This window comes from Hemitrygon akajei, unplaced genomic scaffold (genome assembly GCF_048418815.1).
Source record: "Hemitrygon akajei unplaced genomic scaffold, sHemAka1.3 Scf000035, whole genome shotgun sequence".
NCBI lineage: Eukaryota > Metazoa > Chordata > Chondrichthyes > Myliobatiformes > Dasyatidae > Hemitrygon > Hemitrygon akajei.
Genome location: NW_027331921.1, coordinates 9,170,849 through 9,195,285, shown reverse-complemented (window position 1 = coordinate 9,195,285; position 24,437 = coordinate 9,170,849). Strand labels below are relative to the sequence as shown.

Genomic DNA, 24,437 nt, shown 5'->3' with positions numbered 1-24,437 from the left:
CGTCGCACAGAGAGTGAATCCACCTCCACAGCGTCCCATCACATTCTCCTGGATTCAGTCATAGAGTGAAACTTCCTCACGCAGCCACATCACACACACACCGGGACAAACACAGAGTAAATCACCCTCTAAACCAACTCTTGACACACTCGTAATGTCAAGAGAAGAGTGGCGCTTCCTCTCTCCATGCCTGCCCTGTGATGAGGAGCGGGTGAAAGAGGGGGATGATGCCTCACCTCTTCTGCTGGTCAAAAATCCACAGATTTGAGCCTTGGTTTCGTTGACAGATCTGTACTTCGTTTCCATCTCAGTGAACTGGTGACGGAGATCGCTGTGCATTCGTTTAAGATCGGACAGATTAGAGTTTCGGTGGCATATTTCGTTCGACTGACGAATCTGTGATACTGAGAGAGATGGCGAAGGATGTTTAGCGTTTACAGTGACACGTGAGTCAGCGTCACGCTACCAAACAGGTCACAGAGAGTGTTGTGTCAGTGTAACGGTGAAGTGTGTCACAGTGAGAGGCGTCATCGGAAACATGAGTGGCGTGTCTGTGTCACTCTGAGGGGTTATCAATGCCCTGGTGAAGGTTTTGTTGTTGCTACAATGGGGTCTGTGTCGGTATCGTTGTGATGACCGATTCACTGCCTCAGCGCTGGTCATGTCCGAGTTGCTGTGAGGGACGTGCCGGTGTCACTGTGACCCGGCGAGAGGTATACCGGGACACAATGAAGTGTATCTCGAAGTCACGACGAGGGAAATGTCAGAGAGGCGGGTCTGATGGTGTGCCGGTGTGTGGAGTATCTGCATAATGTGTGGGTGCTGGTCTCATTGTGATGAGTGTGTCTGTGTCACCGTGAGAGACATGTCATGACCACGGTGTGTGGGATATTGTCACGCTGAGGTGTGTGTCCGTGTGATGAAGAGGACTATGTCGGTGTCATTGTGAATTTATGTGTCGGCATCACGGTAAGGGGTTTGCCTATGTCAGGGTGAGGTGTGAGTAATTGTCTCAAAGTTGATTGAAAGTTGAGTTTAACTCATGGACTGGTAGTCAACATGGTCCTGCTCATCTCCTGATTTTCTTCCCAAAGGAGTTTGTTGTTTCGGTAAGAGGTGATCTGAGATGGTGAAGGATGTTTGGCGTTTATAGTGTGTCAGCGTCACGCTACTGAGCGGGTCACGGAGAGTGGTGTGTCAGTGTCACGGTGAAGGGTGCTGGTTGCACAGTGAGGGGCGTCGGCGCCACCGTGAGCTACGTGTCTGGGACACGCTGAGGGTTATATCAGGGTACCAGCGAGGTTTTTGTTGCTATCACGATGGTGGCTGCGTCAGTATCGCGGTGATAGTTGATTCCCTGTCACACCGAGTCGGTGTTTCAGTGAGAGACGTGTAGCTGTCATTGTGATAGGTGTTTCTGGGTCTATGTGAGAGATGTACCGGGTCACATCGCGGTGTATCTCTATGTCACGGTGAGAGATATGTCGGGGTCACAGTGCGACGTTTGACGGTGTAGCAGTGAGAGACGCGTCTGTGTCATAGTGTTTGGTGAATTGGTGTTACATTAGAAAAAATATCGTTGTCACGGTGGATGTGTCGTTGTCACAGTAAGTTTAGTGTTGTTGTCACGGCGAGGACTGAGTGGATGACGCTCTGAGGGCTTGTCGGTGTCACGGTGAGGGATGTGTCTTTGTGACGGTGAGTGTTATGTCGGTGTTTCGGTGGAGTTGTTTTTGCTGTATGATAAGAGATGAGTCGGTTTCAAAGAGATGGACGTGTCTGTGTCACAATGAGGGATGTGTGCAAGTCACAGTGAGGGACGCTTCGGCACCACGTCGAGAGGCGTGTCAGTGTTATGTTGAATCGTTATTACGTTAGGTTCTGTGTTGGCATCAGGTTGAGGGATATGTCGGTATCATGTTGAGGGATGTGTTGGTGGGCGTTGTGTCGATGTCACGGTGACTCGTGGTCATGCTGAGAGACCCGTCAGTAACACAGTGAGCGGTGTCTTGGTATCACAGTGAAGGGTGTTTCCGGGAAATGTTGGGAATGTGCCGCTGTTAAAGTGGCAATTTTTATTCTCTGCGGTTTGGTCGTTGCGACGGGAATGAAACTCACCATGAATCCTCCAGCAGATACCCGTCATAATGAGGGTCGCTGTTAAAACGCAGATTAGCCATATGGTTGGGTCTGATCGGCCTCTCCTTCTGGGTCCTTCACTGCCCATGTCGTCTGTGGAAAAATCGTTCCTTTACTTTGTCAATCCATCGTCATATTCCCTGATCTAACCAGCCCTGTTCTTTCCATCCTCTGTGTTCAAATCACTCTCTTTTCCTCATGCAATGCTCATCTCCCTCCAACCCCTGTACACCCACGTGCATGACAAAGAGTCGATTAAACGCCTCTATCGATTTGCCTCCAGCACCACCCCTGGCAGCACATTCCAGTCACCCACGCTCTCTGTGTAAACAAAACCTCGCCCCTCACCTCTCCTGCAAAGATACTCCCTCACCCCTTCCACTCCGCGGTATTAGACATTTCTCTCTGGGGGAGAAATGCACCGGTTGCCTGCTCTATCTCTGTCTCTCGTCATGATGCAGACCTGTATCAACTCTCCCTCAGCCTGGAATACATATGAAATAACATATGAAATCCATTTATATTGTATGAATGCATTTGTCTGATATTCTGCATTTGCTTGTTATCTTTGAGGGTTCTGTGCCATTGTGTGGCCGTTGGTGTTGTGTTTGGCATCTGGGTCCTGGAGTAACGCAGACTCGTTTGACTGTGTTGGTGGATATTCATGTATGGTTGGATTGCAATGCAACTCACCTTGAATTGAAACCGTCTCTTCTGTGCCGGTCGCACTTTCTTTGGAAGAGAACCCAATGAGGCAAATACCCGAAGCCCCTTTCACTAAAGCTCGCCTCATCTTCCCCACCCTATTTCCCGTCTGAGAGTGTGTGGAGTGGGGGATGAGATGGAAATTGGGGGCGCAGCGAGAGGGTATGAACATTAAGAGAGCGAAAGGGTAAGAGGAAGGAAAGGGTGTGGGGACAGAATGGGCAAGAGGTCACGGGACGAGGAAAGGGGGAAGGGGGGTGGTGTGATAGAAGGGAGACGGTAGAGCGCTTTAGCAGTGAGTGATTGAGAAACAATGAAGGGGAGAGTGGGGAGAAAGAGATGAGGGAAAGAAGGGAGCAAAAGGGTTGAGGGATGGAGGGAGGCAAGAGGGAGTAAGGTGAAATTCCAGAGAGAAGGGGAGAAGAGGGAGAGAAGGTGTGAGACAAAGTGAGAATAGCCTACGAAAGACAGAGAGAGGGAGGAGAAAGGAAAGAGGGACAGAGTTATTGAGGTAGTAGGAGAAAGAGGGAGAGGGGAAGAGGGCGGTGAAGATGGAGAGAGGGAATAGAGAATGAGGTAAGAACGTGTGGAATTAGGGTAAACTTTTATACAGAGCCCCATATACAGATGTCCTCTATCCTCATCCGTCCTCCCTCTGTATTTCCTACCCTCTGCCCATCCTTATAGCGCCCCTTTCTCAATACTCCCTTCTCAACACCCCTCCCAAGGTACAAACTCCACCCTGCCCTGCCGATGACATTCTCTCTTCATCGACACTTACCACAACACGCTCTCTTCATACTATTCCATAGCTCTCCCTCTATACCGTCCCTCCCTGGCGCGGTCTCCACTCCCCTGCCCGAGTGCAGGCTCATCACCAACCCTCCAAAAGTGCTCCTCCATCATCGCCTCTCCCATCCGTTCAGCTGGGGACAGAACAGTGAACGTAATGGGTTCGTGGGTTCCGTCTGACTAATCTTTAGGGTTAATTGTGCGTTTCTACTGAACGAACACATCAGCTAAATACAGTCAAACTGACAGAGATGAAACTGACCTCCACCTGTCCGGACCCGGGGAACAGAGAGGGTCCAGGGTTTAAGTTCCACGTACGATACATTAGGCTCGGCTGGGGACAGAACAGTGAGAGTCAGTGAGGCGCCCTCCCCGTCCGATCACACACACCCGGGATCAAACACAGAACGGAGCTCTCTCCCTCCGTTTTCCAACCCCACTCACCGTTGGAAGGAGACTGTGGGCCCGTTTCTCCGAACTTCACATTCACGTAAGTCTTGCCCTCGTCCATCTTGTTCAGGACTCACTGTGTCTCTGAGCTGAAAACGACCGTTGTCAGAGGAAACCCGTGATGAGAAGGCGGTCAAACCGACAACAGCAAACTCCAGGTGGACAGCTGATAAAGAGAGGAACCGAGAGCAGGGGGAGGAAGTGAAGACTGGCAGAGAGATTCAGGACGTGGGACAGCCTTGTCGAGAGAGGTTAGAGTGGTGGGTGTTGGGAGAACATTGAGAGAGGGGAGAAAGAGGGGGGAGTGAACAGAGGGGAAGATTAGGGATCAGCGGAGAAGAGGTGAACGGGAGTGTACAGAGGGTAGAGGGGTGAGAGCAGGGGGAGTGTGTGGAGAGAGATGGAAGGTAATGGGAAAACAGGAGCAGGGAGGAGGGATGTAGAGAATAGAGGGTGAGGAGTTTCGGCGAGAGATTGGGAAAGGGAGAGTAAGGAGGAGGTGAACGGGAGAAAGAGAGGGGGATGGAGAGCCAGTATGACAGGAGGCAGAGTGGAGGAGAGGGAGGGGGAGAGGGAGGGAGAGAGGGAGCGCTACAGAGAGTACAGAGAGATGCGTGGGGAGGGATGGAGGAGAGGAAGATAGACGAATGATTTGGAGAAGAAGAGAAATAGGAGGAGAAAGAGAATATGAATGGAAGGGCGAAGATTGAGGGCAGGAGGGAGTGTCGGAGGGATTTGTGTCTCTCATACAGAGCCTGTATTTCCCGGGAGATATGCATCCACCTTTGGTTCCTGGTTTTGGTGTTGGACTATTCCTGCTGATCGCCGGGGCTCCAGGCCTTCAGTCCGTGAGAAGCCACGAGCCCGAGTCAAAGCCCGAACACACACCGGTGAGTGAGCCCACACCCTCCTCCGAGTGAAGTAAACACCTCCCCTTGAAAGTCGTTCCATCCACAGGGTTTCCACCCCTCCCTCGTCCAGTGGGGGAATCTCGCCCTGCTTCTTATTCCATAGCATTCTCTCTCTCTCTCCCTCCCTCTCTCTCTCTCTCTCTCTCTCTCTCTCTCTCTCTCTCTCTCTCTCTCTCTCTCTCTCTCTCTCTCTCTCTATATATATATATATATATATATATATAGATAGATAGATAGATAGATATCTCTAATACCTCGTTCTGGACTTCCCCAACATCGGATACGATCTTCCTGCACCTAGCCTGTCCAATCACTTTAGAATATTACGACTTTAAAAGACACAGGTGAGGCCTAATTCGGAATATTATGAGCAGCTTTGTGACCCTCAGAGAAGAATTGCTCTGCCTTTACTGAAAACTTCCAGTCTTGAAATATACGCATTTCTGTGACGTCAGTCGCATCACATTCAAGCTTTTGATTCCGGCCCTTGTCTGAGGTCTTTGCAACATTTGTCCGCACATCGTCTCTGCTATCTGCTCTGGGACTCTGAATCCAACCCCCAAGCAACTCCAGTTTAACATCTCTCCCCAAAACCCTCCTGTACAGCCCTGGCAAATCTGCTCGCTCGGATATCAGTTTGCCACCATTTTAGGTGCAAAGCTTCTCTTCTGTACCGATCCCACCTCCCTTGTGAATCGCGCAATGATCCCGAATTCTGCAGCCCTCCCACACAAAACAACTATCTGGCCACGTGCTAAACTGCATGGTCTTGCGACCTCTGGTCTCACCTGGACGGATGGTCGTCCTGGACTTTCATCTAATATCTAAATACTTGACCTCACCTTACAGATCCACCTCCCTTTTCATACTGTTCTCGTAGGAATTCTCCCTATTCATTACTGATCTCTATTTGTACATTGACCTCCAGTTGCTCGCTCACCCACTTAAGAATCACAGACCCAGCACTTCAGTGTTTAAGTTCGTGACCGGGTGGCGGGCTGAGGGAAGAGGAAGGAAGGGGCGGAGAGTCGTGTCCAGGGAAAGGCCGGTGGGATTGCAGCCATTGGAGCAAGTGGTGTGTATCCACACGACCTGGATGTGCATTCAGAGCTCTGCAGTGGCCCAGGGGCGAAAGATCGGATAACCTCTGAAAGGGGTCTGGCGTAAACCCGATCCCATTCTCCCCGCAATTACCTGTGAACACCAAGAGAGAGACTGGACAGTGGGGGGAAGCGACTGAGATGTAGAGGCCTGTAGGGAATGCAATGGGTCACGGAGACGGGAGGGTCGTCCGGGAGTTGTTATGTCGGAGATAGGGAAACGTGCTGGAGAGGGAATAGGTCACAGAGACGGGGCAGATTGCAAGGGAAGGGGGTGACAGAAACGGGAGTGGTGTAGTGGAGGGAGTGTGTGACAGAGACGGGGAGGAGTGCACGAAAGTGTCTTTTTGACGGGAACTCGGAGGGGATCTGGAGTGGATTATGGAGACAGTGAGGATCTCTGTCGGTGTCACGCTGCTGGGCGTCGATGAAGGGCGCACTCTTGTCACGGCAAGAGATGTCGGTGTCACGGTGAGGGCTGTGTGGCTCGTTCACTGCCTATGCTGTCTGTGAAGTGGTCGTTCCCTGTGTTTCGCAATCTATCATCAAAGACCTTGATGTACCCCACCCCGTGATGGGTTCAAATCACTCTTTACTCCCCCTGCGGAACAGAGAACGTGAATCACCTAATAGAACGGACCAATCGGCCCGCAAAGCTGTGATATATCAATTAATGTAAATTACTTCTGCCTACACAACGTCCATCTGGGACACTTCAACGTCTGGGAAAAGGTCGAAAGGACAATAAAAGTAACCAGCGTTGACTTGACTTGATCTCCCTGCATTCCTCGGACACCCAGGTCCCTTGCAAAGATCCTCTGGAACTACTCTCTCCCTGTGTTTGTCATGAATCCAATATGGCCAGTAAAGCCGCCCATCGCCCTTGAATTCTTTCCGCTTCATCACGACTAATGCAACCGAAAGCCGGAATGCTGAGGTAACGCTCCTTCCCGTCCTCCAATCTCGCCTCATTAGTGTCTACAATATCACAATTCAGGCCGTTCACCCCCTGCCCCGAGCTCATCTACATTTCCATATAACCGTATAACGATTACAGCACGGAAACAGGCCATCTTGGCCCTTCTAGTCTTTGCCGAACGCTTACTCTCACCTTGTCCAACCTACCTACACTAAGCCCATAAACCTCCATTCCTTTCCTGTCCATATACCTACCCATTTTTTTAAATAACTATCGAACTGCCTCAACCACTTCTACTGGAAGCTCGTTCCACACAGCTACCACTATGTGTAAAGAAGTTCCCCCTCGTGTTACCCCTAAACTTTTGCCCCTTAATTTCATACTTCGTATTTCGTACAATACGACCTTTTTATCCCTCTGCGTCTCTAGTTTCAACCGTTTCATTCCGCCTCCTCACTGAAAACATCCAGCTGGGATATTCGTTCCAGTCCAGTTCATTTGTAAACTGAGAGAGTTGCTCTTGGCAGAGAAAATGAAGGAGCTGAGCAGCGTGGTGCAGTGTGGGGTGGCCTCCAGGCAGGAGTATGTGCTGCCCCCAAGCGTTCGCTCTCAAGATGGCAAGCTCTGTTCTGGTCTGCTGCGGATTTCAATGGCAGTCAAATGAACCCGCAGAATATATTTTCTGTCCCATAAAATTAATCCCCTATCATCGCAGCCGATCTTATCTCATTCGCCCCCTTCTCTTCTGAACTACAGAACCAACCTCAGAGACGTCATTTGTCAGACTGGAATCTACCCGTTCATTTGCACCCCTCTCCCCCACCCAGATGTATACAAAGTCGTATACCTGTTGTTGAGCTGTTTGGTCACAGGAGGGCGTGTAAACTGGGCCTGGCTGTTTAACCCATTTCATCTTCCTCACTGTCACACTGTTTCCTTTGAACCTTGGGTCTAACTTCCTCCCTATCACCCCCTCAGTTTCCCGAATGATCATGAGCCCATCCAGTTCCAGTTCCAACTCCTTAACCCCGAGTGTTAGAAGCTGAAGCTGGATGCACTTCTCACGGGTGAAGTTGTCAGAGGCACTGCAGGTCTCTCTGTCGTCCCACGTCCTGCAAGAGGGGCATTCAACTCTCCTGTCAGGCATGTCTACTGTTCTAACAGTGCAATTGTACAGAAGGAAACAATAAATAAATTGAAAACAAACCCACCAACAATAGCTCCTATCCTTTTTTTTTGCCCGTGTTAAAGAATCCACTTCACCGATTGGTTGTTATGAGAAAAACGAGAGGCACTGCTTTTTAAAGCATGTAGTTGTCCCGCTCCTGATCTCTGTTTGCAGGCTGTCCCAACGCCAACATTATAAGAATCTATGACTCCATCAGACAAACACGGAGCGAGTCTCCCCCCCCCCCCCCCCCATACCATCCATTCACATATTCCAAATATCACAGTGTGGAACTCACTCCACATTTTCCCATCACAAACTGCCAATGTCAGACACAGAGTGAAGCTCCCTCCACACGGTCCCATCACACATCTCTCGGGCTCAGACACGTGAAACTTCCTCGACACTATCCCATCACACTCCTTCTGGTACAGACACAGATTGAATTCACTCTTACCCATCCCTTCACACATTCACGGTTCAGACGTTGTTTAGTTCCTCTGCAGCTATCCCCCGCCAACCCGCACAATAGAATCAAACACTACCCAAGTGAAAATGAGAAGTAAACCCAAACATTCCCTCCTGCATTCTCCCCTCTCACCCATCCCCAGCACTCCGCCATCCCAGTCGTCTGGAATTCTGTCCCGGATACTTTGAGTGCGCGTGACAGAATGTGGATGATTTAGCGCGCACGAGCTCCCAGTTTTAATCACCGACTCCAAATCCCGGGCTGGGGTCCGTCCCTCTGCAACGGGATGATATACTCCCTCATCCGGACACCACGGTCGGTAGCAACGTTACCGAGCAACAGGTTGTGTTGAGAAAACAAGGGGATGCTCAAGGGCTCAGACACATTAGGAGAATGAGAATAGACGTGGCAGTTAGAATACAGTGTTGGGAATTGCATGGACTTGCAGTCTGGGAAAAAAAACGTAGACTGTTTTCTTGAAGGACAGAAAAAAAAAATAAAATTAATCTGCGGCGCAGAGGGATTCTGCAGACCTCGTGTAGTTTTCATAAATGATTAACCTGCAGTTCGAGTCGCTGGTGATGAAGTCAAATGCAATGTTTTCATTCATTTCGACAGGACTGGGACGTAAAAGCACGGATGTTCTGCGGGCGGTGGAGTGAGCCGGGAGCAGAGAGAAGGCTTAAGGATGTTGAATTGTGTAGGGTAGAGGAAACAAGCAGGGTAGTTTTGGAAACTATGATGATTAAAGAAGAGGAAGTACTAGAGATTTTAAAGAATATAAAAGTATATATAAGTCTCCGGTCCTGACAGGATATTCCCTAGGACCTTGAGGGAAGTTAGTGAAGAAATAGCAGGGGCTCTGACAGAAATCTTTCAAATGTCATTAGAAACAGGGGTCGTGCCGGAGGATTGACGTATTGCTCACGTGCTTCGATTGTTTAAAAAGGGCTCTAAGAGTGAACCTAGCAATTATCTGACGTCAGTGGTCTGTAAATTAATGGGAAGTATTCTTAGAGATGGTATATAATTATCTGGATAGACAGAGTCTGATTAGAAATGGGTTTCTGCGTGTAAGGTCATGTCTGACAAATCTTATTGATTTTATTTTGAAGAGGTTACGAGCAAAATTGACGAGGGTAAAGCAGTTGATGTTGTCTATATGGACCTCAGTAAGGTCTTTGACTAGGTTCCGCACGGAAGGTTGGTTAGGAAGGTTCAATCGTTAAGTATTAATATTGAATTAGTAAAATGGATTCAACAGTGGCTGGAATGGAGATGCCAGAGAGTAGTGGTGGATAACTGTTGTCAGGTTGGAGGCCGGTGACTAGAGGTGTGCCTCAGGGATCTGTACTGGGTCCAAAGTGGTTTGTCAAATACATTAATGATCTGGATGATGGGGTGGTGAATTGGATTAGTAAGTATGCTTATAATAGTAACATAGGTGACGTTGTGGATATTGAATTAGGTTTTCAAAGTCTGCTGAGAGACTTAGGCCAGTTGGAAGAGTGGGCAGAAAGATGGCAGATGGAGTTTAATGCTGATAAGTGTGAGGTGTTACATTTTGTTAGGAATAATAAAAATAGGACATACATGGTAAATGGTAGGGCGTTGAAGAATGCAGTAGAACAGACTGATTTATGAATAATAGTGTATAGTTCCCTGAAAGTGGAATCTCATGTGGATAGGTTGGTGAAGAAACTTTTGGTATGCTGGCCGTTATAAATCAGAGCATTGTGTAAAGGAGTTGGGATGTAATGTTAAAATTGTACAAGGCATTAGTGAGGCAAAATTTCGAGTATTGTGTACAGTTCTCTTCACCGAATTATAGGAAAGATGACAACAAAATAGAGAGAGTACAGAGAAGCTTTACCAGAATGTTACCTGGGTTTCAGCACCTAAGTTACAGAGAAAGGTTAAACAAGTTAGTTCCTTATTCTTTTCTTTTAGCATAGAAGTTTGAGGGTGACTTGATAGAGATATTTAATATTATGAGGGGGATAGAGTTGACGTGGATAAGGCTTTTCCATTGAGAGTTGTTGAGATTCAAACAAGAGAACATGAGTTGAGAGTTAAGGAGCAAAAGTTTAGGGGTATCACGAAGGGGTACTTCTTTACTCAGGGAGTGGTAGCTGTGTGGAGCGAGCTTCCAGTAGAAGTGTTAGAGAGAGGTTCGGTATTGTCATTTAAAGTAAAATTGGATAGGTATATGGACAGGAAAGGAATGGAGGGTTCTGGGCTGAGTGAGGGTCGGTGGGACCAGGTGAGAGTAAGCGTTCGGCACGGACTAGAAGGGACAAGATGGCTTGTTTCTGTGCTGTTGTTGTTATATGGTTATACGCTTATATGTTGTCATTTTAAAGCTTCCTAAGTCACAAGTGAGACCTCATTTGGAGTATTGCGAGTAGGATTGGATCTCTTATCTAACTAGGGATGTGCTTGCATTGGGGAGGGTTCAAAGGAGTTTCGCGAGAATGATTCTGAGATTGGAAGGTTATTATATGAGTGTTTGATGGCTCTGGGGTCACTCTCATGCTGAAGATGGAGAGTTGAGCCACTCGAAATCTTTTGAATATTGAAAGGCCACGAGGCAGTGGATGTGGAGAGGATGTTTCCTACGGTAGGAGAGTCCAGGTCAAAAGGCACACGCTGAGAACAAAGGACTCCGAAAGTAGTCCGAAATTGGAAAGGCGATGTTCGGGAATTCCCTTCGCCAGAACGTGGAGAATTTGCGGGATTCAATGCCGCAGGCAGCCGGGGAGGCCCAGCCATTTGGATGAGTTTCAGGCAGAGGTTGATAGATTCTTGATTAGACAATGCATGAAGGGAGACGAGGAGCAGACGGGCGATCGGGGCTGAGAGGGAAATGGATCAGGGATGGGGAAACGGCAGAACAGACGGGCGATCGGGGCTGAGAGGGAAATGGATCAGGGATGGGTAAACGGCAGAGCAGACTCGATGGCCTAATTCTGCTCCCGTGTCGTTTGGCTTTAACTGAAGTTCCCGGGTTCCTGGCTGTCAGCGTCTCGGAGGATCTACAGTGGGCCAAACACCCTCACGCCAACACGAAGAAGGTGCAAACAACATCCATAGGGAACGTTTCCCTTCGGATGGATAAAATGGATACGAGGGATGTTGTACATTTGGACTTAAAGCCTTTCACAAGGTGCCACCCATGAGGCTGTTTACCAAGCTGAGAGCCTGTGGTATTATTGGAAAGCTGCTGACATGGTTAGAGTTATGGCTGTCTGGTAGGAGGCAGCGAGTTGGAATAAAAAAGATCCTTTTCTGTTTGGCTGACAGCGACTGGTGATGTTCCGCAGGGTCGTTTTTTTTTATGCTGTATAGAAATTATTTAGATGATGGATAGATGGCATTGTTGCCAATTCTGCTGATGTTACGAAGATTCTTTGTGGGGCAGGTAGGGTTCAGGAAAAAGGCAGAATGCAGAAGAACTTGGACAGATTAGTAGAATGTTCATTGGCAAATGGATTACGATGTTGGAAAATGCATGGTCGTACACATTGGTTGCAGAAACGAATGTGCGGACTATTTTCTAAACTGGGAGAAAATCAAAAACAAAGAGATGCAAAGGGACATCTTCTTCCACTGCGCAATCGCATCTCTGAACGCACGAGAAATAACTCTACATTTTTGCGGTATTTATTCAAATTTGTAATTTACATTAATTTTACATCTTTGCGCCATACTGATGGTGCAAAAAAAAAATCCAAGCTGTGTAACTGTCAGATAATAAATCAAATATCGATTCCGTTGCAAAACACCCGATGCCAGTGGACAGGACACTTGGCCCGCAGGTCTTCACTGGTCAGGACACTGAGTGCAGGTGTCGGGGGGTCATGTTGCAGTTGTACAGGATGTCGGTGAGCCCTGTTCTGGGAAAAATGCCATTGAGCCGGAAAGAATGAACAGGGAGATTTTCAGGTATATTGCTGGGACTCGAGGGACAGAGATGGAGAGAGGAAGGGGTCTTTATTCCCTGGACCGTAGCTGTAACCTTACAGAGTTGCATAAGCTCAAGAGGGGCACAGACAGTTGGAATCCGCACAGACCTTTACCCAGAGCTGGGGTATCGAGAACCAGACGGGACAGGATTGAGGTGAGAGTGGGTGGAAAGGAGAAAGAGTGATGAATCCATGAGGCGGAGGTGTTAGAGGAAACGGAGAGGGGAGGGAGAGAGTGCGGTAGAGACGGAGAATCGAGAGAGATAGAGAAAAGAGGTAAGATGAGAGAGCGGAGAAACAGCAGGCGGAGAAAGGTCGAGGAAATAGCGTGAGGAAGAGCGGGATGGGGGAGGGGTGGCGAGAAAGAAGGTCATAGATGGGGAGAGGGGCTTGTCCATGTGTGGCGGGGAGAATGGGGTTGCGAAAAGAGGAGATTAGATCAGCAGGTAGGGTCAGAGACTGCAGGGGGGATTTTGAGAGGATGGGTGAGTGATAGTGGAGGAGAGATAAGGAAGTGAAAGACAGGGTAATCATATGATTCAAGTCGGCTCTCCGGGCTGGTGACAGAGAAGCTGGATCTTTTCAGGAATATCTGGGCGGGAGGACACGGAATTCTCGCAGATGAAATGGTGATTATCATGAAGGCAGTTGCCACCCCATTTATTCGATTGACATACACTGCAGGAAGAGCTTCCAGAGGAAATCTTGTACAGCCGACCAAAGTCAAAATTCCTGTTAATAAATGGTTAAAAAATAACTTTGAACAGAGATAAAACAGATCCGGCGCGCAAAGCGAAACCGTCGCCAAACTAGTCCCATTAAAGTACGCAATCGCCACAGTCCTGTGTCGTTCCCAAAATAATTCCAGTATCCCAATGTCTCCCCACTGCTCTGTGTCAGTCAAGAAATTAATCCAACTACACCACCTCCCCCACAGCCTCCGGCCCGTCGTCCCGCGGTCCCCACAGTCCTGTGGCAGTCCCAATGTGAATCGAACACACTCACCTTCTCCTCTCAGATCTATTTCAGTCCCCAAACAAATCCGACTCTCCCATCCTCCCCCCTTAGACTTACGCGGTACCGAAATTTGTCACACAGACACACTCTCTTCATGCAACCCTGTGTCGGTCCCCAAATGCATCCCACGACCCTTCCTCTCCCGACAGTTCATGTCCTTCTCCAGGTTAATCTCATTGCCCCTCACCGCTCCCTCAGCCTTACGTCAGTCCGCAATCTGCACCCACTGACCGGCTCTGTGCCCGCATCCCTGTATCAGTCTTGAAATTAATCGACTTGTCCCACACTCTCTCCTCAGATCAGTGTCAGACTCCAAAGTGAATCTGCTGCGTTACTCTCTCTCTCACAGAGCAAGACCTGTCGTCAAACTAATCCGAGTCTGCCTCCTTCTCCCCACAGTCATCAAAATAATTCCACTGCATGTCCAAATCCCCACAACCCTGCGTCAGTCACCAAAATAATTCCACTGCACGTCCAAATCCCCACAACCCTGCCTCAGTCACCAAAATAATTCCACTGCATGTCCAACTCCCCACAACCCTGCGTCAGTCACCAAAATAATTCCACTGCATGTCCAACTCCCCACAACCCTGCGTCAGTCACCAAAATAATTCCACTGCACGTCCAAATCCCCACAACCCTGCGTCAGTCACCAAAATAATTCCACTGCATGCCCAACTCCCCACAACCCTGCGTCAGTCACCAAAATAATTCCACTGCATGTCCAACTCCACACAACCCTGCGTCAGTCACCAAAATAATTCCACTGCATGTCCAACTCCCCACAACCCTGCGTCAGTCACCAAAATAATTCCACTGTATGTCCAAATCCCCACAACCCTGCGTCAGTCAGCAAAATAATTCCACTGCATGTCCAAATCCCCACAACCCTGCGTCAGTCACCAAAATAATTCCACTGCAGGTCCAAATCACCACAACCCTGTGTCAGTCACCAAAATAATTCCACTGCACGTCCAAATCCCCACAACACTGCGTCAGTCAGCAAAATAATTCCACTGCATGTCCAAATCCCCACAACCCTGCGTCAGTCAGCAAAATAATTCCACTGCATGTCCAAATCCCCACAACCCTGCGTCAGTCACCAAAATAATTCCACTGCATGTCCAAATCCCCACAACCCTGCGTCAGTCACCAAAATAATTCCACTGCATGTCCAAATCCCCACAACCCTGCGTCAGTCACCAAAATAATTCCACTGCATGTCCAAATCTCCACAACCCTGCGTCAGTCACCAAAATAATTCCACTGCATGTCCAAATCTCCACAACCCTGCGTCAGTCACCAAAATAATTCCACTGCACGTCCAAATCCCCACAGCCCTGCGTCAGTCACCAAAATAATTCCACTGCATGTCCAAATCCCCACAACCATGCGTCAGTCAGCAAAATAATTCCACTGCATGTCCAAATCCCCACAACCCTGCGTCAGTCACCAAATTAATTCCACTGCACGTCCAAATCTCCACAGCCCTGCGTCAGTCACCAAAATAATTCCACTGCATGTCCAAATCCCCACAGCCCTGCGTCAGTCACCAAAATAATTCCACTGCATGTCCAAATCCCCACAACCCTCCGTCAGTCAGCAAAATAATTCCACTGCATGTCCAAATCCCCACACCCCTGCGTCAGTCACCAAAATAATTCCACTGCATGTCCAAATCCCCACCACCCTGCGTCAGTCAGCAAAATAATTCCACTGCATGTCCAAATCCCCACAACCCTGCGTCAGTCACCAAAATAATTCCACTGCATGTCCAAATCCCCACAACTCTGTGTCAGTCACCAAAATAATTCCACTGCATGTCCAAATCCCCACAACCCTGCGTCAGTCACCAAAATAATTCCACTGCATGTCCAAATCCCCACAACCCTGCGTCAGTCAGCAAAATAATTCCACTGCATGTCCAAATCCCCACAACCCTGTGTCAGTCACCAAAATAATTCCACTGCACGTCCAAATCCCCACAACCCTGCGTCAGTCACCAAAATAATTCCACTGCATGTCCAAATCTCCACAACCCTGCGTCAGTCACCAAAATAATTCCACTGCATGTCCAAATCTCCACAGCCCTGCGTCAGTCACCAAAATAATTCCACTGCATGTCCAAATCCCCACAGCCCTGCGTCAGTCACCAAAATAATTCCACTGCATGTCCAAATCCCCACAACCCTCCGTCAGTCAGCAAAATAATTCCACTGCATGTCCAAATCCCCACACCCCTGCGTCAGTCACCAAAATAATTCCACTGCATGTCCAAATCCCCACAACCCTGCGTCAGTCAGCAAAATAATTCCACTGCATGTCCAAATCCCCACAACCCTGCGTCAGTCACCAAAATAATTCCACTGCATGTCCAAATCCCCACAACCCTGCGTCAGTCATCAAAATAATTCCACTGCATGTCCAAATCCCCACAACCCTGTGTCAGTCACCAAAATAATTCCACTGCACGTCCAAATCCCCACAACCCTGCGTCAGTCGCCAAAATAATTCCACTGCATGTCCAAATCTCCACAACCCTGCGTCAGTCACCAAAATAATTCCACTGCATGTCCAAATCCCCACAACCCTGCGTCAGTCACCAAAATAATTCCACTGCATGTCCAAATCTCCACAACCCTGCGTCAGTCACCAAAATAATTCCACCGCATGTCCAAATCCCCACAGCCCTGCGTCAGTCAGCAAAATAATTCCACCGCATGTCCAAATCCCCACAACCCTGTATCAGTCACCAAAATAATTCCACTGCATGTCCAAATCCCCACAACCCTGCGTCAGTCAGCAAAATAATTCCACTGCATTTCCAAATCCCCACAACCCTGCGTCAGTCACCAAAATAATTCCACTGCATGTCCAAATCCCCACAACCCTGCGTCAGTCACCAAAATAATTCCACTGCATGTCCAAATCCCCACAGCCCTGTGTCAGTCACCAAAATAATTCCACTGCATGTCCAAATCCCCACAGCCCTGTGTCAGTCAGCAAAATAATTCCACTGCATGTCCAAATCCCCACAGCCCTGCGTCAGGCACCAAAATAATTCCACTGCATGTCCAAATCCCCACAGCCCTGCGTCAGTCCCCAAAATAATTCCACTGCATGTCCAAATCCCCACAACCCTGCGTCAGTCACCAAAATAATTCCACTGCATGTCCAAATCCCCACAGCCCTGTGTCAGTCACCAAAATAATTCCACTGCATGTCCAAATCCCCACAACCCTGCGTCAGTCACCAAAATAAATCCACTGCATGTCCAAATCCCCACAACCCTGCGTCAGTCACCAAAATAATTCCACCGCATGTCCAAATCCCCACAACCCTGTGTCAGTCAGCAAAATAATTCCACTGCATGTCCAAATCCCCACAACCCTGCGTCAGTCACCAAAATAATTCCACCGCATGTCCAAATCCCCACAACCCTGTGTCAGTCAGCAAAATAATTCCACTGCATGTCCAAATCCCCACAACCCTGCGTCAGTCACCACAATAAACCCCAGAGGCCACTGACAATCGCCAAAATATTTTACTTCCCTGTCCCGCAGCAGACACATACCGCTGCCTAAACATACTCCCCTTGTATCATCCTCTCCCGACAATAAATCCCATCACCCCGCTTTCTTCCCACAAACCTATTTCAGTTCGTAAACTAATCCCATTTTCTCCCCTCAGGACAGTGTCATTCCCCATCTCCCAGCCCACAGATCAATCCAAATCTCACCCGGTCGTGCACTGACCAATCCAGTAAACGAGGTTTTGGGGGACAAGAGAGCGGGAAACAAAACTCTGTAAAATTAAATTCCTTTGATTAATGCTGAGAATCGAAAACTATTTACGGAAGAGTGTGATGGGACGGTATGGATGGAGGTTTTCACTGTGACTGAGCCCGGGAATATGTTTTGGGAAGAGGTGGAGGGAGATTAACTCTGTGTCTGACCCCGGTAGTGTGTGATTGGATAGTATAGAGGGAGCTTCACTCTGTGTATAACCCCGGGAATGTATGATGAGGAGGTGTGGAGGGAGCTTCACAGTGTGTCTGGCCCGGGAATGTTTCATTGGACCGTGTGGATGGAGCGTCACTTTGCCGCCCCCAGGCAGTGCGTGATTGGACGATGTGGAGGGATGTTCACTCTGTGTCTTCCCCCTAGAATGTGTGACGAGCTGGTGGGGAGGGAGCTTCGCTCTGTGTCTGACCCCGGGATTGTGAGACGGGAGTGCATTGTGCGTTTTCATTCTGTGTCGGACCCCGTGGGTGAGTGATGATTTCTGTGTTACTGTGGGATCTTCTCGTGCTGTGACACATACCGCTTCATCCCTTGAATTGATTTCCAGCAGCCTTGAATCACGGTTTGAACATTCTTGAAACGCTCTGCGTAAAGATGTTTCAAACGTGGATACGAAATTACACCGGTCTTTATTTGTGACCCAGTCCTCGGAACACGTTTGCTCTGGAAAACAGGAACAAGGAACAGTGAGACTCCCTTCGCTCCCCCCCTCCCTTCAGAGTGAATCTCCCTTCTCACTTTCCTATCACACACACCCGGTGTGCCACACAGAGGGAATTTCACTCCATGCGTTCTCATCACGTACAGCTGAGGTCAAGAACAGAGTAAATCTCCCCCCACACCGTCCAATCAAACATTAACAAGGATCAGGCACAGGGATGTTCCCCCAAACTATCCATCACACACTCCCGGGGTCAAAACAGACTGAATCGCGTACCACACTGTCCTAACGCACATTAACAAGGAGCACGCACAGTGAACCTCCCGCAAACCATCCATCACACACTCCGGGGGTCAAGACACAGAGTGAATCTCGTAACATATTGTCCAATCGCAAACGCCCGGGGAGAGACACAGAATGAAGTTCCGTCCACAACGTCCCATCACAGATTCAGAGGATCGGGCACAGAGTGAAGATCCCTCCACATCATCCATCGTAGAGACTCCCATCAGGCACAGATTGAGGCTACCTTTCCCCCCTCCCCTGATACACTCACGCTGTCAGACACAGACTGATGCTCTCTCCACATCACCCCATCACACACTCAGTGTTTCACAAACGGAGAGATGCTCCCTCCACACCGTCCTATCACAGAACCCTCGATCAAACACGGAGTGAAGCTCACTCCACTGCGCCTCGTCACACATCCTCTGGGTCGGGCACAGGGTGGAGTTCCCCCACACTCTCCCATCGCACACACTCGGGATCAGACACAAAGTGATTTTCCCTCCACACCGTTCCATCACACACTCTCAAGCTCAGAATCGCAATGAAACTACCTCGGCACCGTCCCATCACAGGCACCCTGAGTCAGTTACAGAGTGAAGGTACCTGCAGGCCATTAAATCACAAACCTCCTAAATGGGCAGACACAAATTCGGGTTCCATCTACAATGTCGTGTCACACATTCTCGAGGACAGTCGAAGAATGAAGCTCTTGTCCCACAGTCCCATCACACACTCCCAGTGTCAGACACAGAGTGATGCTACTTCCACACTGTCCCATCATACTCTCCCAGTGTCAGACACAGAGTGATGCTACTTCCACACTGTCCCATCATACTCTTCCAGTGTCAGACACAGAGTGATGTTCCTTCCACACTGTCCCATCATACTCTCCCAGTGTCAGACTCAGAGTGATGCTACTTCCACACTGTCCCATCATACTCTCCAAGTGGCAGATTCAGAGTGATGCTACTTCCACACTGTCCCATCATACTCTCCCAGTGTCAGACACAGAGTGATGCTTCTTCCACTCTGTCCCATCATACTCTCCCAGTGTCAGACACAGAGTGATGTTCCTTCCACTCTGTCCCTTCATACTCTCCCAGTGTCAGACTCAGAGTGATGCTACTTCCACACTGTCCCATCATACTCTCCCAGTGTCAGACACAGAGTGATGCTTCTTCCACTCTGTCCCATCATACTTCCCAGTGTCAGACACAGAGTGATGCTACTTCCACACTGTCCCATCATACACTCCCAGTGTCAGACACAGAGTGATGCTACTTTCACACTGTCCCATCATACTCTCCCAGTGTCAGACACAGAGTGATGCTCCGTCCACACTGTCCCATCACACACGACCGGGGTCAGCCTCAGACTGAAGATTTCACTCCACCACACTATCACACACTCCTTGGGTCCAACATGGAGTGAAGCTCCCTGCGCACTCTCCCATCATACAGCCCTGCGGACAAACACAGAGCGAAACTCCCTCCACACTACCCTATTACACCTGTCCGTGATCAGAGAGGAAATTGTGTACAGTTCTGGTCAACGAATTATCGAAAAGATGTCAACAAAATAGAGACAGTACAGATCATTTACTAGAATGTTACCTGGGCTTCCGCACCAAAGTTACAGAGAAAGGTTAAACAAGTTAGGTCTTTATTCTTTGGAGGGTAGAAGGTTGAGGGCGGACTTGACAATGAATTTAAAATTATGAGGGGGATAGACAGAGTTGACGTGGATAAGCTTTTCCCATTGAGAGTAGGAGAGATTCAAACAAGAGGACATGAGTTGGGAATTCAGGGGAAAAACACACATGACGCCCCCCCCCCAACAAAACGCACTCATTCAGCCCCACTTCCCACCATAGCTTCCCATCAGAGGCACACTGTGTCAAACACAGAGTCCTATCAGACAGACACGGGGTGAGACACAGATTTAAGCTCCTTGCACACCGTCCGATCACACACTCACACGGTCTGACGCAGATTGAATCTCTCTCTCCACGGACCCATCACAGACACCCGGGGTCAGACGTAAAGTGAAGCTCACTGCCTTTCGTGCACTCACACCGTACAGTCACACTCTTACGGGGTCAGATTCTGGGTGTTTCTCATTCCACACCGTCTCATCCCACACTCCTGGGGTCTGACAGAGTGAAGCTCCCTCTACACCACCCCTCACACACTCCCTGGGTCAGAGAACAGAATTTTGATCTCTCCACAAAGTCCAATCACACACGGCCTTGGTCAGACACAGAGTGAATCTCTTCTCCACGTCTCCATCACACACTCCAATTGTCAGACACAGAAAGAAACTCCCTCAGCGCACATTACAAATTTCAGAGGGAGAGTGATTCCCCCTGTACATCTTCTCAGCGCACCACACAGCAAAGTACCAGACACAGAAGTGAGCTGCCTCCAAACGGCCCCTTCCCACACTCACCGGGTCAAACACAGAGTGAATCTCCCTCCATACTATCTCTTCACACACTCCCGATGTCAAGTACAGAGTGACGCTTCCTCTCTCCATGCCTGCCCTGTGATGAGGAGCGGGTGAAAGAGGGGGATGATGTCTCACCTCTTCTGCTGGTCAACAATTCACAGATTTGAGCCTTGGTTTCGTTGACAGATCTGTACTTCGTTTCCATTTCAGTGAACTGGTGACGGAGATCGTTGTGCATTCGTTTAAGATCGGAGAGATTAGAGTTGAGCGCAGAGAGCTTGGATTGAAGGGTTGAGTTTAACTCATGGTAGTTTCGGTCGGAGGTAAACTGAGACTGAGGAATCTGTGATACTGAGAGAGATGGTGAAGGAAGTTTAGAGTTTACAGTGACACGTGAGTCAGCGTCACGCTACCGAACGGGTCACAGAGAGTGTCGTGTCAGTGTCACGATCCGTTGGTGGCACAGTGAGAGGCGTCGGCGTCACCTTGGGGGGCGTGTCTATGTCACGCTGTGGGGTTTATCAATGTCCCGGTGAAGGTTTTGTTGTTGTTCCCGTGGCGGTCTGCGTCAGTATCGTGCGGGGCATGTCCGAGTTGCTGTGAGGGCTGAATCGTTGTCACGGTGGGAGGTGTGGCTGTGCCCAGGAGACAGGTGCACCGGGGTACAATGAAGTGTATCGCGATGGCAAGGGGACGAAAATGTTTCATTGAGGGGCCTTGTGGTTTCAGGATGTTTGGAGTATCTGTGTCATGGTGTGGGGTGGTCTGATCTCAAAGAGAGTGGTATGTCTGTGTCACGGTGAGCTACGTGTCATGGCTACAGTGTGTGTGTGTGTGACACGCTGATGTGTGTGTTGGTGTCACGGAGAGTACTAATGTCGGTGTAATTGTGAATTAGTAGGTTTGCCTGTGTCAGGATGATGTGTGGGTAATTGCCTCAGTGAGTGGTGCATCCCTGTTATATTGAGGGGTGATACGGTCTGGGTAAGGGGTGTTAAAGTGACTTCTGAGTGTTTGTCACGATGCGATGCGGAGCGGATCACGTTGAGGAGCGTGAAGCTGTCGCAGTGTACGTTACCTCAGTGTCACGGTGAAGAGCGTGTGGATGTCACTTGAGCAGTTTACCAGTGACACGATCAAGGGCATGACGATGTTACAGTGAGGGGTACGTTGCGGTCAGTGTGACTGCCCCGTGTGTGTCACGGCGGTGGTCGTGTCAGCGTCGCGGTTAGGAGTGTATCTGTGTCCCGTTGAAGGTCGTGACCATGCTACGGTAACAGCATTGTTGATGTTATGGTAAATGTCGTGTCGGTTTCAGAACGAGCTTGATTGTGTTACGGTAAAGGTCGTGTCCGTGTTGTGCTGAGGGGTTTTCGTCGGTGTTATGGTAAGGGGCGTGTCGGTGTCACTGTGGTGTTTTACAATAACAATTCATTCCACTCTCTTTATTTACGGTCTGACTCCACCCTGAGCCCGTTCCACTCACTATGGATCGAGAGACCGACCACTATTACGATGAGGGCGAACGTAACTAGGCAGAGTAGGCAGATCAGACGGTACGGTCTATTTCCGATCTTCACTTTCGACTTCCGTTCTTGCGCAGCTGTGGAGAGACCACACCAGCATAAGACCATAAGATATAGTAGCAGAATTAGGCGATTAGGACCATCGAGTCTGCCCCGCCATTCAATTATGGGCCAAAGGAATTCTTCCAGTCATCCCCACTCCCCTCCCTACTGCAGATACCCATTAATGCCCGGGTTAATCAAGAGCCTATCTGTCTCTGCACCCAATAATTTTGCTTTCACATACGCTCGTGGCAACATATTCCACAGATTTAACAACCTCTGAACATAGTAATTTCTCCGCATCTGAGTTCTAAAAGGACGTCGTTCAATCCGGAAGTCGTGGTCACTTGCCCTAGAATCGCTTACCATTGGAAATAACATTTCCATATCTAATCTGTTCACGCTTTGAAGATTCGGTAAGTTTCTATGAGAGGCCCCCTCATTCCCCTAAACTCCAGGGAATACAGCCCAAGAGCTGCCGGATGATCCTCATACAGCGACCCTCTCATTCCTGGAGTCATTCTCCTGAATCTTCTCTGAACCCTTTCCAATGTCAGTATTTATGAGAAGCCCAAAGCTGCACACAATACTCTCAGTGTGGTCTCACGAGCGCCTTTTGGTGCCTCAACATCACATCCCTGCTCTTATATTCTCTACCTGAATGTCAACATTTCATTCGCTTTCTGCACCACCAACTGAACTTGGGGGTTATCCTTTAGGGTCACTTGCAAAACTACTCCCAAATGCCTTTGCAACTCTGCATGTTGAATTCTCTCACCATCTAAATAATAGTCTGCTTGGTTATTTCATCTTCCAAAGTGTATGACCATACACTTTCCAACATTATGTCTCATTTGCCTCTTCTTTGCCCATTCCCCTAAACTATCTGCGTCCCTCTGTAAGCTCTCTGTTTCCACAACACTTCCCGCTCCTCCACCTTTCTTTGTATAATCGGCGAATTCTGCACAAGTCCATGACTCACATGGTCCAAATCTTTGACAGACATTGTAGAATTCAGCGGTCCCAACACCGACCCCTGTGGAACTCCACTGGTAACCGGCAGCCAGCCAAAATAGGATCCCTTCATTCCCACACTCTCTTTTCTGCCGATCAGCCAATGCTCCACCCGTGCTAGAAACTTCTCTGTAATTCTACGGGCTCTGCTCTTCCTAAGCAACCTCATGTGCGGTACATTGTCAAAGGCCTTCTAAAAATCCAAAAACTCTATCGATTCCTGAAAGATCATTGTTGACGCCTCGGCAATCTCTCTGCCTACTTCCTTCAGAACCCGAGGGTGCATTCCATCAGGTCCATGAGATTTAATCCCGTGGTCCAAGTCACTGACATCCTCAGTTACTTTCAGCCGTAATCGCTCAGAGTCCAAATTCCTGGACTCGGCAAAGGCTGAGAAGTGTCTGACTGATTCCTGATGTGTTTTACTCTCTCCTACGCGATTGATTAAGTTGGAGTTCTGGGTGTTGTCTCCGTCAACTTCATTTCGGAGCTTGACTGGGTCCCTCAGGGGAAGCTTATCCAGATGATTATGATACAGGGGATCCATGGGGAATCGGCCGTCTGGATTCAGAGTTTATTATTTTTTCACAGTTGTATTATTGTCTGCCCACTTTTTGTTCTTTTTCCACAAATCGGATACATGACGGGCTAAACTCTTAAATTCTCCAGCCAGATCTGTGACTGATCTACTGTCGCATTGAACTTTTTAATTTGGCAGTTTTCAACATGATCCACAAGAGTACCCATCTTTACATCATGTGCAACTCACAAACACACCCATCTACAAATTCAACCCGATCATTTATACACATTACAGACAGGAGATGGAACGAGCTCGCAGATGAATTAAAATTTGAAACACTTGGGCAAATGACACCGGACGCTTTCAGAATGGCGTCACTACTGTGAACTCTGACCTGATTGTGCAGTAGTTGGCATCCCTCCGGGTCCCGAGGTGATGTGAGCATTGTCTTCCTCATCGATGAGGGGATCGTCTCTCCGGAAGTTCAGCTCTGAGTA

General features: G+C 48.8%; 1 long non-coding RNA gene across 1 annotated transcript in view; it reads right to left on the bottom strand.

Moving 5' to 3' along the window:
• LOC140720065 (uncharacterized) overlaps positions 1-21,034 on the bottom strand; it is a 28,706-nt gene extending 7,672 nt beyond the window's left edge. The window contains exon 1 of the long non-coding RNA XR_012097088.1: positions 20,971-21,034. This is a non-coding gene — a long non-coding RNA (uncharacterized lncRNA). The remainder of the gene's footprint in view (positions 1-20,970) is intronic.
• Between the last annotated feature and the right edge of the window lie 3,403 nt (positions 21,035-24,437).